The sequence below is a fragment of the Silurus aristotelis genome (assembly GCF_946808225.1).
Source record: "Silurus aristotelis genome assembly, chromosome: 28".
Taxonomy (NCBI): Eukaryota; Metazoa; Chordata; class Actinopteri; order Siluriformes; family Siluridae; genus Silurus; species Silurus aristotelis.
The window spans coordinates 5,302,565-5,314,716 of NC_139601.1; the positions used below are offsets into that span (position 1 = coordinate 5,302,565).

Consider the following 12,152-nt stretch of genomic DNA (forward strand, 5'->3'; position numbering starts at 1 on the left):
TCTCCTGTCCTTTCAAACCCCAATCTCTTGTCCCTTTCAAAGGCTGCAGAAAGAGGTGGGGGGTGTGGATGTGGAACGCATCTCTCGCTCACGAGGGGGGTTTGTTAAGAGTCTTTTTGCTGGAACATGGGGGAAGGGTACAAACAGGTCTATGGGCCTCTGCTGCGTGTCGGAGGAATGTTATTTAGGTGTACTCACTCTCAAACATACACACATTTTATATTTAGTTGATTGTACCAGGCTTGAAAGTAAGAGTATGAGACTCGACTTTTATTCTGCAGATTCTCACATTTTTATTGCTCCTGATTCTCCTTTTAAAATGGGTTCTTCAAGAGTTCTTGGTATATCTAAGGGTTCTACTTTGGTATCTGATAAGGAAACACTGTTATAGATTCCCAAGTAGAGCATAAATGTAGGGCTCTAGATTTGAACTAGATTTGTTTTGTGCCACCTATTCGGAAACATAACACTGATTTTTGACAGCAGTATACATTTATAAATTATTGACATTTATTTAGGACAGTCATCACATGTCTGGGATCATCCCTGGGTGCATCTTTTTTTTCTCCGTTTACCACTCAGTTCATTTTCTATATATAAATGGCATTTTCCAGCATTGCAGCATGCCATTTGCATGTCCACACATCCTCGTTGAGATGTGATTAGAGGCCGGTGTTGCAGTCATGACAGGAAACAGCAAGCAATGAGCTAATTACACCCCCTCACACACCTCTTTTTCTCCCTCTCACTCTATTCTTTCCCCTCCCCCTTCAGTGTCCTCGTCCAATCTCTCTCTCTCTCTCTCTCTCTCTCTCTCTCTCTCTCTCTCTCTCTCGCTCTCTCCCCCCTTCCTCCCTCTTTAGCACTGTCTCCTTCTCCAACAGTTGAAATCCTACACTGGTATGCCTGCGAGCTCACCATGGAGACGAGGTCACCGCTATCTTCCGTCTCTGGTCTTCAGAGGACACCTACAGCATCCATAGGGCCCTAAATGACCTATTCAACTCCTTCAACATCTGTGTGTGTGTGTCTCCCTCTTTCTTTATTTTTTATAAGCTTAAACTGTATAAGGGTTATTGCATTTAAAGGGGTATCAGCAAACACTCTTTACATGCATGGAAAAGATTATTTGCATACATTATTGTCCATTATTGACAGGGAAAATGGACATCAAATGCTTAATTAAAATTCAGCCCATAGTTCAACAAGTTCAACCAAACATTCACACACAAAAACATAGAGGGGGCCTACGTGCTCCTCCGGGTGTGCTAAAAATAAACGTACTATATATTTTTTCTAATATTGCTCCAACTTCCCATCTCCTAGTGGCTGTTTTCTGTATGAGGGGGGAAGTTCATGAACTTGTAGTTCCTCCTCCAGGGGTTGTGCTTACACTCATAGCTGTGGAGAACCACATTACCCAGGATGCACCAGGCCAGTCTCGGCGCTAGGCTTCTCTGTGCGCTCGGGGAGTGTTTCCCATTTAAAACAAACACAGCTCGCGCGGAAGATGGCGGAGCGTTCAGAAGTGGCTTAAAGGAAACTGGCGTGTTGGAAGTGGGACACGTTATTAAAAAAATAAAAAAACTCGACCCCTCCGGTAAGTGATCGCCACGGTACATTTAATTTATTTTGCACGATTTCCGGCTGTGTTTTACGCGATTGCATTTTATATATTTCAACGCCGCGCAGTTGTTTGTAGGTCGCTTCCCATCCGCGCGTAAGCTCGCGACCACTCGCGGAGACAAAAATCGCTCGTGCACCTAACACAATGTACCTTCATTTCTCCCCCGGCGTGTATTTTCACCACCATCAATTATAAATATAATCTTGTTTATTTTTCTTATTTCGTTTCCCACCGCTTTTTTTGTCCCACCAGAAGTGAAAGCACTGAAAAAAGAACCAAGCACGGGTGCTTTACAAACTTCACCCACCTCCAATTCGGTGCACGTTCATGATCTCTTTTATTTCCTGATGATCAGCAAAAACACATACACACTAAACACCCCGGTGTTACTCCGTGCACCTCATCCTCATTTACCCTCACCCGGTTTCAGATTCCCATCACGGTCACGGAATGATTGTTTATTATATTTTTAATATTCATCTCCACCAGGAAGTTGTCGTTTTAAAAGCGATTTAAAACGCGCACGCGCGAGTACACGCGCGCGACCGCGCTGAAGTTAAAGTTCAGCAGAAAAGTGCAGCGATCGGTTTTTTTTATTTATTTATTTCACACACACCCCTCCTCATTTTTTATACCCCTATTCCAATTTCAGTCACGCTTAGATAAAATGCACTTTAATTTCTATTCGAATTGTGATAAAACAAAAACAAAAACACAGTGTTGCAGTGAACGTGGGTTGAACACGACTTCCGGTTTAAAGCTGTAAATACTTATACACTTATGGACACAAACACACGAGAACACTTTACCCGTGTCTTGATTGCTGCAATAGATATTTTGGTGCTGGTTTTCTATTATCTTGGTGGGGAGGGATCAAAAGGGCATGTGACAGATGGGTGGGAAAAGTGTGTGTGTGTGTGTGTGAATGGTCAGGTGTTTTTTGTTTGCTTCAAAATGTTATGTAAAATGTTGTGCCTATGTTTATTGAGGTTCTTGAGCAGTAAAAAAAAAAAAATTTACAACCTGGACCATAACTGATTTGTTTTCGTAAACATCCTTCAGACGTGGCATGAGTTTCGGGGTTGGCGTCCTCGTCCTCATTCTTGTCCATATTCTCGTCCATGTCCTCTATACTCAGTAATTCATAATAGACAGATTTGTACAATAAGTTCTGAACGTAAATACATTTGGCTGTTTTCGGTGTGTTTGTGTGTGTGTGTGTGTGTGTCTTGTCTCTTTCTATGTCTTATCAGTGAAACATGGAGGTGCAGATAGATGACGCCTTGCCTCTGTCTTGACAGAAGCACTGTCAGGAAGATGTACAGTACTGGCAGTGTCTCTCCCACCCCCCCTTTTTTTCCTCCTCTCTCTTCTTTGTGTACACACCATGCTTTATAAATATCGGTGATTCACTTTGGGGTTTCAGGATCACAGAGAATGTACTTAAATAGTTGTTTGACTTGTATGTATGTCACCTCTGAAGAGAAAAAAGTTCAAGTCGTGCTCGCCGCTTGATGGAGGAGTTGATTTTCCAGTCTGATGTATTTACATATTTACCATCTGGCCTGAAGTTTCAGATAAGGACTGCGTTCTACGTTCAGTTCACTATAATACTATTTGCTGCTGCCGTTCTTGCAATTGTGCATTGAAAGGGAATTGTAATTGTCCACTTATGCACACACACACACACAGTGAACCATGCTCATCTCTCTGTGTGGGAAAAGACCCTCTGAACTCTTCCTTGCACTGACCGCAAGCAGAGTCCCCTCCTCCCTCCTTCTCTCCCCTTTATCTCCTCTTTTCTCTCTGTCCCCTCTCACACTCACAGGGGTGTCAGGCTGCATTAACTATGAATCAATCTTGTGTCAGACTCTTTGACTGTAGCTGGGGGTCGGTGGCCGAGGGCGTCCGTGGCTGCGGCGTCCTCCTCCACCTCCGCGCGCTTGCCGTGCATTCTGTCACTCATTAACGCTGCGCCCCTCTCCAGGGACTTCGAAGGTTTCTGTGGTAGTTTCAGCTTGCAGCAGACAGACCAGTTTTCTGGTGTTGCGTCAACACGGTAGGAACACACCCACTCAAAACGTAGCAGAGAGAGAGAGAGTGAGTGAGACCGAGAGTGAGACAGAGAGTGCTTTCGGGTGACAATGGTTGTCTTGATAATTCAGTGTGCGAGACAGTATATTTTGGAGTTTGCGTAGCAGCACTGATCGGAGAACAGTGTGAAAACGTGGATGTCTCATCACCTCTCTTTTGCACTCTGTCTTTTTGTCGACGTACACTTTTTCCACCAGTCCCGTCCGAGAGCCTGAATTGGTGGCATTCTTTCAGTGTGGAGTCAGAGCTTGTTTTCGTTTGTGTGTGTTTGTGAGTGAGTGAGTGAGTGAGTGAGGGAGCGAGTGAGTGAGTGAGCGAGAGAGAGAGAGAGAGAAAGAGAGAGAATGGTGTGCTTATGAGACAATTGCTTCTAGAGAGGAAGGCATATTGTGTGTGTGTGTGTGTGTGTGTGTGTGTGTGTGTGTGTGTGTGTGTGTGTGTGTGTGTGTGTGTGTGTGTGTGTGTGTGTGTGTTAAAATTAGGGTGTGCAGTGTGGCTATGGGAGGGCTGCTGATGACAGTGTGCTTAAACAACAGCTTGATTGTTGTTCCAATTGTAATCTGATACCTTGGCCTTGGTAGTGGCTTTTTGACTCAGGCTAGGCAAAGGTGTTGCAGAGCGCTGTGGGTCTTAAAACTCTCCCACTGTTGTGATCTTAGCCTTTTTTTTCATTTCTTTTTTTTAAGACGTATTTTTGAAAGCCAGTATTATTTTCGGTATCATCTGGTGCTTCCAGTGAATTTCAAAACACTACTCGTACTACATACAAATCTCTCATTCTCTTTTACATTGCGTCGACAACATAATTGCTCCTGGAAACGGCACTAACGCATTAGCGAAACGTTCTCCAAAAGCTGTTATTGTCTTCATGTCAGCCTCAGACCTGATAAGCAGTGAGCATAATCTTATAACTTGGCTGGAAAAATTTTCTCGCTCCACACTTATTTGAATGTCTGTAGTGATGCGAATCACACGTGCTGTTTATTACTGAACGTATATCCAGAGCACAGCCGTAGGAAAGCTAGCAAAAAACTACAAACCAGCAATAGTTACAAATCAAGCCTTTATCTCATTGTCAAGTGTTTCTATTGCTTACTGTAACTAAGTTCCTGTTCTGAATGTAGTTACACTTCCTGCTTGGAAACCAAATAAGGATTTGTGGGTGAAGCTTGAATTAGTATAAACCTCTGCTTGCTCAAACAGAATTGTAAATCAAGTTTAAAAAACAGGGCTACGTTCTATGAGTTTTATCTTGGTTGAATAATCACTAAGGTTATACCCTTTAAGATGCTCTTATTGCTACATCTAGTGATAAACAATCCACGTGACTAAATGGCAATGAAAGTTAGCTTTTAAAGCTTAACCATCAGGTGATTGTGAGAAATTAGACAATATTGATAACCACATTTAGGAATTGGGTTTGAAGCTGATGCTATCTGCAATGTAGGAGGTACTACAGAAGGAGACAGAAGTTTAGAAAACTGTGCTTTTTATTTTACTACTGTATTTATTATAATTTTTTGGAGCAATTGGTTCGATCCAATGAAACCTTCTTGGTCCACATCTGGACACAGGCCACCAGTCGATGACCCTCTTTTAGACACAAGTTCAAGCAGCATTCACATTCCAAAATTTGCTTCCAAAAAATTCCTGACACAATCCGAACTTGTTTGTTAGCAGTGTTTTATTGAGCACAAAAAGTTAGCAAACAAATCTTCAAATACATTTGTTTAAGACCGCTAGAATCATTAGATTCTCACATGCAACTCAAGTAAGACTTTTAACATGTGTTTACAAATAATGTGTTGCTTTCTCTTATCAGTAGGGCTGCTGCTATCAATCATTTTATTGTAATTGAACATTTTATTGATTAGTCCATCGATCATTTCTAATAATCGGATAAGCAGTACTTTTTCTTCATTGAAGAGCAATACTAAATATACAAGAAAAAAACAAGTCTCTTATAATGAACATGGCATTTGTTCCTTTTAAGAAAAAAAAAGAACATTTTTATTGCTGAATTTGCAGTCTGTGAAAACTAAATCCATTTAGTGCATTTAATTGCTACATTACATCAAAATGCAAATCAACAAAATTTTAAATGGCTGTATGGTGCTTTTAGTTTGAAATGATCCCAAACTTTGAATGAAAGTTGACATGAATCTTCTCCTTGCCCCTCACTGTTTTCTCTCCGTTCCTCCATTTTTCATTTTGCAGTGTCTTCTGTGTTTTACTTGTTCAGGGGTCTAAAAGATCAAGTTTTTAGCCTTGTTTTGTGCGTACAGCACTTTTCACGCAAAGGTTGTGATTTATAAAAAAAAAAAAAAAAAAACTTGACAGGAGAAAATGCGCACCTGTAAGTAAACTCTAAACCCTGCATAAACGCAACATGGAGACACAGAAGACGAGAAGAAGAACCCATGACACAGATAATGCGCACAACCATTGCGGGGAAAGTCATTTATACACGTTAGGTACGCTCGAAACGGGGCTGTTAACCAGCGTATCCCACGTTTATAAATGAGACGCCAGAGCAGTCCAGTCCAGTTTAGCGGGTGGTGCGTCAGTAATAATGGTCCGTGGGGAAACGCAGTTCTCCGTGTTTAGTTACTTGGACTAAATGAAGTATCGAGGAAATGTTTTTTTGTATTCAAATTAGTCGAGTTACTCGAGGAATCGTTTCATCCCTACTTCTCAGTATTATTTTTCGCCACTTAACACTAAATGAAATGTGAATCCAAAATCTAGACCGTTGAAACCCTGCGATATTATTGCTATTATTACGGTTAACTCTAGCACTAGCATCGCGGAAGAAACAGACTGCAGAAATCTGCACAGACATTCACAGATATAGTTATGCAACTGGAAATAAAAAATTGTCAACCAGGGACGGAAAGTGCTACGGTTTCTGATTGATATATAGCTCAATAAACGGACACCACCCCAAAAATGCTATTTTATGTGTACAGTACTGTATTAACATTTTACGTCATTTTATAATTTATAATTATAATTTTATTATTTTTTTCAACATAAAACTCCATAAAATGTTTTTTTGGTCTATTGTGCTATCAGCGAGAGACCGGGAAAATCAGCGAAACAGATTAGTTATGTGGAAAAGCAATTCCATGATAAACCAGGGGCGCAAGATTCGAACCGGGGTAAAGCGGGGATTACCGTGTGTGTATGTGTTTTTTCGTAGATACGAACACGGCCACCCAAAATTAAACGAAGAAAATGGAAATATATTCAAGAAAACTTTCAAAATCTGTGTGTGCTGTTCATATTCGATAACGCTGCAAACAGAGGGAGAAGAAGAAGAACGACTGGCAGGCGTTCATTGTAGGACCGAGAGCAATACCTCTTTATTTTGCGCAAAGTCCTCGTTGTGTGAGGACATATTCCATACAGTATTTGTACAGTGTGTTGTGATATTTGTGTTGGGATTTTAGTGTTTTCTAATTTCTTACCATGGCAAAAAAATACAAATGTAGTGCTCCAGCTGGTGGACATTAAGGTCAGTAAAATATTTAAATACATCTTTGTATCATAGATTTGTCTTTGACTGCTATATATAAAAATTTTTTTTGTAATCTTTATTTCAAGGTTTACATTTGATGCTCGGTAAGAAAAGCCAGGCATCACAAAATATGTTCGCCGAGGAGCAGTTTTTAATTTTTCCTTCCCATGTCCTCCAAGATGAACGTTCATCAGTAGTAGGCGTTTCTGCTCTGATTCATCTTGTGGTTGCCATAGTTTCCTTAGTATTACTTAGCTGAAGCATTAGCCGGTTTTGTTTGTTGCTTATCTGTGCAGGGACAGGCATGTGTAAAAACTGATTTATTATACCCGATAAACCAATCTACACAACGATCACAGTTTAATTAGACATTAATTAGCATATTTATTAGTGGCCACCTATAATTGAGTGCATGTGTTTGCGTTCACATGCGTTTCTTATACCACTGTACGCACTTTCTAGTTTTATATAAAACTTGGTTTTGAGTTTAGGACCGTTTGTGTTTTTCATATGTGAATTTGACTTGAAGCAGCTTTACAGAATTCCTCTAGAATTCCTCTTACCTCTAGAGTTTGATACCAAATGAACATCCCAGAGGGACATGGACAAGGTAGACCTTGAGGAAAAGAAGACTCGAAAGGGAGTCACACCAGGTAGTGATAAAGTGAGATACCAGTCAACCAGCAATGTATTATGAGTCAGGTCAGTGTTTATATGATTGCTTTGACAGTTCTTGGGTCTTCATTTGAATTGGTTAAATCTCAAATGTTGGTGCTTTAAAAGAAATTCTTGTTAGACCGTGTCTGATTAGTGAGACACCCTAAAATAGCATGTCATTAGGCTTTGTGTGACAAAGAAGAGTTACTGGTAAACACAGCGTCCTAATTTCACCATCTTCCTGCTAGCGTCAGCACAAATGAAGGTGTAGAAGGAACGGTGTGGTAGTTAATGGAATAATTAGTGGTTAGTGTGTAAAAATGACAACAAAAAAACAGCAAACATCAGTTAAAACATTCTCTCGTTATGTTAAAGTATAGCTATTCTGTTTCAGTGTGTAATTGTAAAAATATATATATTTTTTTTAATGAATTCAAAGTGATAAAACTAACATGTGCTTGCAGTGCATTATGGGTAGTACAAAGGGCCATTGGGTCACTGAGGGGGGAAAATGTCCTATTGAATCTTGTTAGAACCGATTCCAAGATCTGGCCTTTAGAGCACCTCATAAAACATGGCGTTTTAGTAAAAACCCTAATAAGACATGACTTCTAGGGTTTGTGACAGGGCAAAAGTTTACATTTAATTATAATATTTATATATAATATTAATTATATATACATATATATATATATATTCATTTATTAGTCACGAAAGATCTGCGGTTTCACGAGTGTGCGTGCAGAAGTTTACGGCTCTCCTTAGCGCACAACAGCGCGGGCTCGCATTTAAAAGGAATGTGTACGTTGCGTCCAGCTGCGGTTGCTTGTGTAGAGCCCCGTTGCCATGCCGACGCGCGTGCGTGCACAATTCAAGGTCATCAGGTTTGTGACGATAGGCCCGATGACGCATCACACACACGGGTTTGTTGTGCTATCCTTGTGAAGACCCGTCATTGGTGTAATTATTAATGCAACTAACCTGCTGTCAAATGTTCAACACTCTCATATTGCTCGAGTCCAAAGCAAGAGATAATAGAAATTGTTACATACACAGTAACAAACAGGAAGGGTTGGAAATTTTACTATTTTTTTGGCCATACGTAAAAAAGCGTTGATTTTGGGGGGGGGGGATTGTGTGCATTTCTTTTGAGTGTCTTAAGAGTCATTGTCAGGTTCAGCTGTTGTAGATTAAGGCCTGATGCATTGTGCATATGCCGTGTTGTTTAGTGCAGTCAAAAGCCGCAAAAAATGATCCGCGACGGAGCCAGCGGGTTTTCTCGTGATCGAGGCATTTTGCGTCAAACAAATAGCATGTTTTTTTTGTACATATAAAGCACAAGAGTTTGTTGTTTATGCTCTAAACCATGTTGTGTTATACTCTGCAAAGTAGGGCGGGACATGAACAATCCCTCATTCTTTTCCGCTTTCACTCTCGTTTTCTGCTTTCTCTTGCTCCGCTGAAGAATGCTCGTAAACCAAGTTTACCTGAATGAGTCCCTAGGAGGGGTCCACTCCTGTTACTGCCGTAAAAAGGTAGCTGTGTGTTTGTGTTATGTTACGGGCTCTCAGTATAAAAGAAGAGAAAAGCTTGGAGTAGCGGCCTAAACGTTACCAGATGCTTTCTTTGTCAATCAGTGCGCATGGAAAGAAAGAAGGAGAGAGAGAGCGTTAACTCTGGGTGAACTTCTGAACTGCTTAGTAGCCACCTTGTTTTAATTCTGCCAGCATCCCCACCCCCTTCCTGGTGCTCCGGCAGCCTCCGAATTTCCCTCTGTAAAAACCTCAGTTCCTCTGATCCAGGTCGGAGTGTAGTGTGCAGTCGGAAGACTTTTAGGTGACATTTAAAAGTGCAAGCTGGTTCAGAAGTCTTAACAGTCTTCAACTGAGAGTTATGAGAAGTTACACTCCCAAGACTAAATATTGTTTGTTGAAATAAGACTTGGGATTGAGACCTAATAGAACCAGGGAAATTGCAGAATCATTTGATCGGTAAAAATGGCAGTGCTGCTAATTAGTACATATTCAGATTGGAGTTCGCCTCTCTGTTCACTCATTGTTACTGCTTGGCACATATTCACAGAAAATGCAAAAAAAAAAAAAAAAAAAGATTTGTTGTTCTGCAGGCATATACACTGACATTCTTAGCAACGTTAGTACCTCTGAATTTATATAATATAACATTTAGGTAAAAATGAAATGTAATTTTTCTATTTTTTACTTTTAGGACTTAAAACACACGCATAGCAGTAATTATCAATGTTTTAACTACTTTACGTAAACCTACATATGAGTAAAGTATAGAAATAAAATTACTTGAATAAAGAAGTAGTAGGACAATTCGGAATATCACTACTAAATACACTACACCTAGTAAACATTGCCTTCTACAACTGATTATAAAGAAAATAATACTGCATTGATTATTGCTATTCAATCACAAAACAGCTACAATGTGTCCTAGAATAATTCAAATAAAATGGTTTAGTAATTTGGTTAAATCGAGGCTCTAAAACTGAATGTTGTTTGTTAATATATGTACACCTTCATGTATTTACATCAACGCAGATTGTAGCAAGTGCTAGACATGAGATTATAATTGTGTACACCACACAAAATAAATCGTAAATGGAATTCTTACTAAAAAAAAAAATACCGGATATCTGTAAGCGATTTTTGTTGTGCTATTGATCTGATGTTAAAGATAATCAATGCATATTTTTTTTCCATGCTGCCCCTTACATATTGTTTTTCTGAAACTCACAGGATCTGATAGTTTCTTTCTCTGCAATTTTCTTTGGACCAGACATTTTTATTTTTTTAGTCTAGAAAGATATTGGCTTTTCCATGAAATAAGACATCCGGACACCGGATCGTGTTCTCGAACCGATCATATGGTGATGCGTGTCATCGGGTCAATATTGGGTGACGCACAGACACATGCAGAGAATGTGGCTGTGTTGTTCCAGGAAGTGCTTGGTATAAAATGGCAAGTTTTACCAGGTAGAAAAAAGGGTTTCCTCATGACGATAGTTTCGGTTCTTCATTATCGTGTATAAAGAAGTGAAGCTACTGGCATGTAGGTTTCAGTGGCCATATTGAAGATTGAACTAAATTAGAAGAAAAAAAACAATGTTAATGAATATTTAATGACACATGTTTTAGAACAGTATAGTGTGTCACATCATTTTGTTTTTTTTGAAAGTGTAAAGATTGTAAACAACAATCTTCCTTCTCCTTCTGAATCACAATCTAATTGAAACTTCGACAAATAGAAATGTTTCCATATCAGTTATAAAAGTTTAAGTTAAGGCTAATTTAAGAGTTGTGTAGAAATTTCCTTAAATAATAAATACCACTTGTTATTTATAGACTGGTGCATGCAATGGCCTAGTCTTAGAATGTCAGAAACAGGAACACTATACGTTTTAGGGTAAATGTCACTATTTTCTTTCTAGTATTTGAGTGCTGTATGCAAGTAATGAGTCTACTGCATACCATGGTCTGATTGTGATTCTGCCAAGCCATCATCATGAGCGTTGCTGCTAAGAATAACCCACGTAGCCCATCTGACAGGTTGGTCTGTGGTAAACGAGCCTACTTCCTGGTCTAATGTCTCTATTACGCCGACATGGCTCCATGATGTCACTGGTGTTTGTGGTCTGTTGTCAAGGCAGCGAAGCAGACGGTGCACTGCGCTCCGTGATGTTAATTAAAGGAAAGGAAGCGCATCCATCAGTCTCCTCCTCCTGAATTCCTATCTAATCAAAACATTGTGGCACAAAATAAAAATGTCAACAGACATTATAAACATTGCCAAGTCTCAATTTCAGGATGATCAGAAGTGTTTTAGGTTGATAGAACTCTGTGATTTACCTTCTTTCTGGAGGGGCGTTGGCTGTTTTCCTGCAAATCACAGCTCTGAGAAGTGTAATTAAGGGGGGAAAAAAACAAGGTGGGGATCTAAATGTAATGTCTGTATATTTCAAAAATGTTTCTGAAACAAGGTTGGAACTCCCTGTTGATGAGCCATTGAAGAGATTCTTCAGTACAATTAACAGCCAGACAGCCTTGTGGATATTTGGGCGTCTGGTACTGAGAGAAATTACCGTACTTGCTTTGTAAGAGACAATGCAACATGATGTACTCTAATTCACTTCATTTTACATTAAAGTTGCATGTTGTTATAATTAATTAAAATAATAAGGTATGGTCTTGGTAACAAAAACAACGAGTACCTAAAAACACAAAGAAG

At 39.7% G+C, this 12,152-nt stretch overlaps 1 protein-coding gene across 1 annotated transcript in view; it reads left to right on the forward strand.

Moving 5' to 3' along the window:
• Positions 1-1,427: 1,427 nt before the first annotated feature.
• The window catches only part of ncoa3 (nuclear receptor coactivator 3), a 34,470-nt gene continuing 23,745 nt past the window's right edge, over positions 1,428-12,152 (forward strand). Inside the window, exon 1 of the mRNA XM_083533905.1 lies at positions 1,428-1,600. The gene's annotated coding sequence lies outside the window, so the exon portion shown is untranslated. The remainder of the gene's footprint in view (positions 1,601-12,152) is intronic.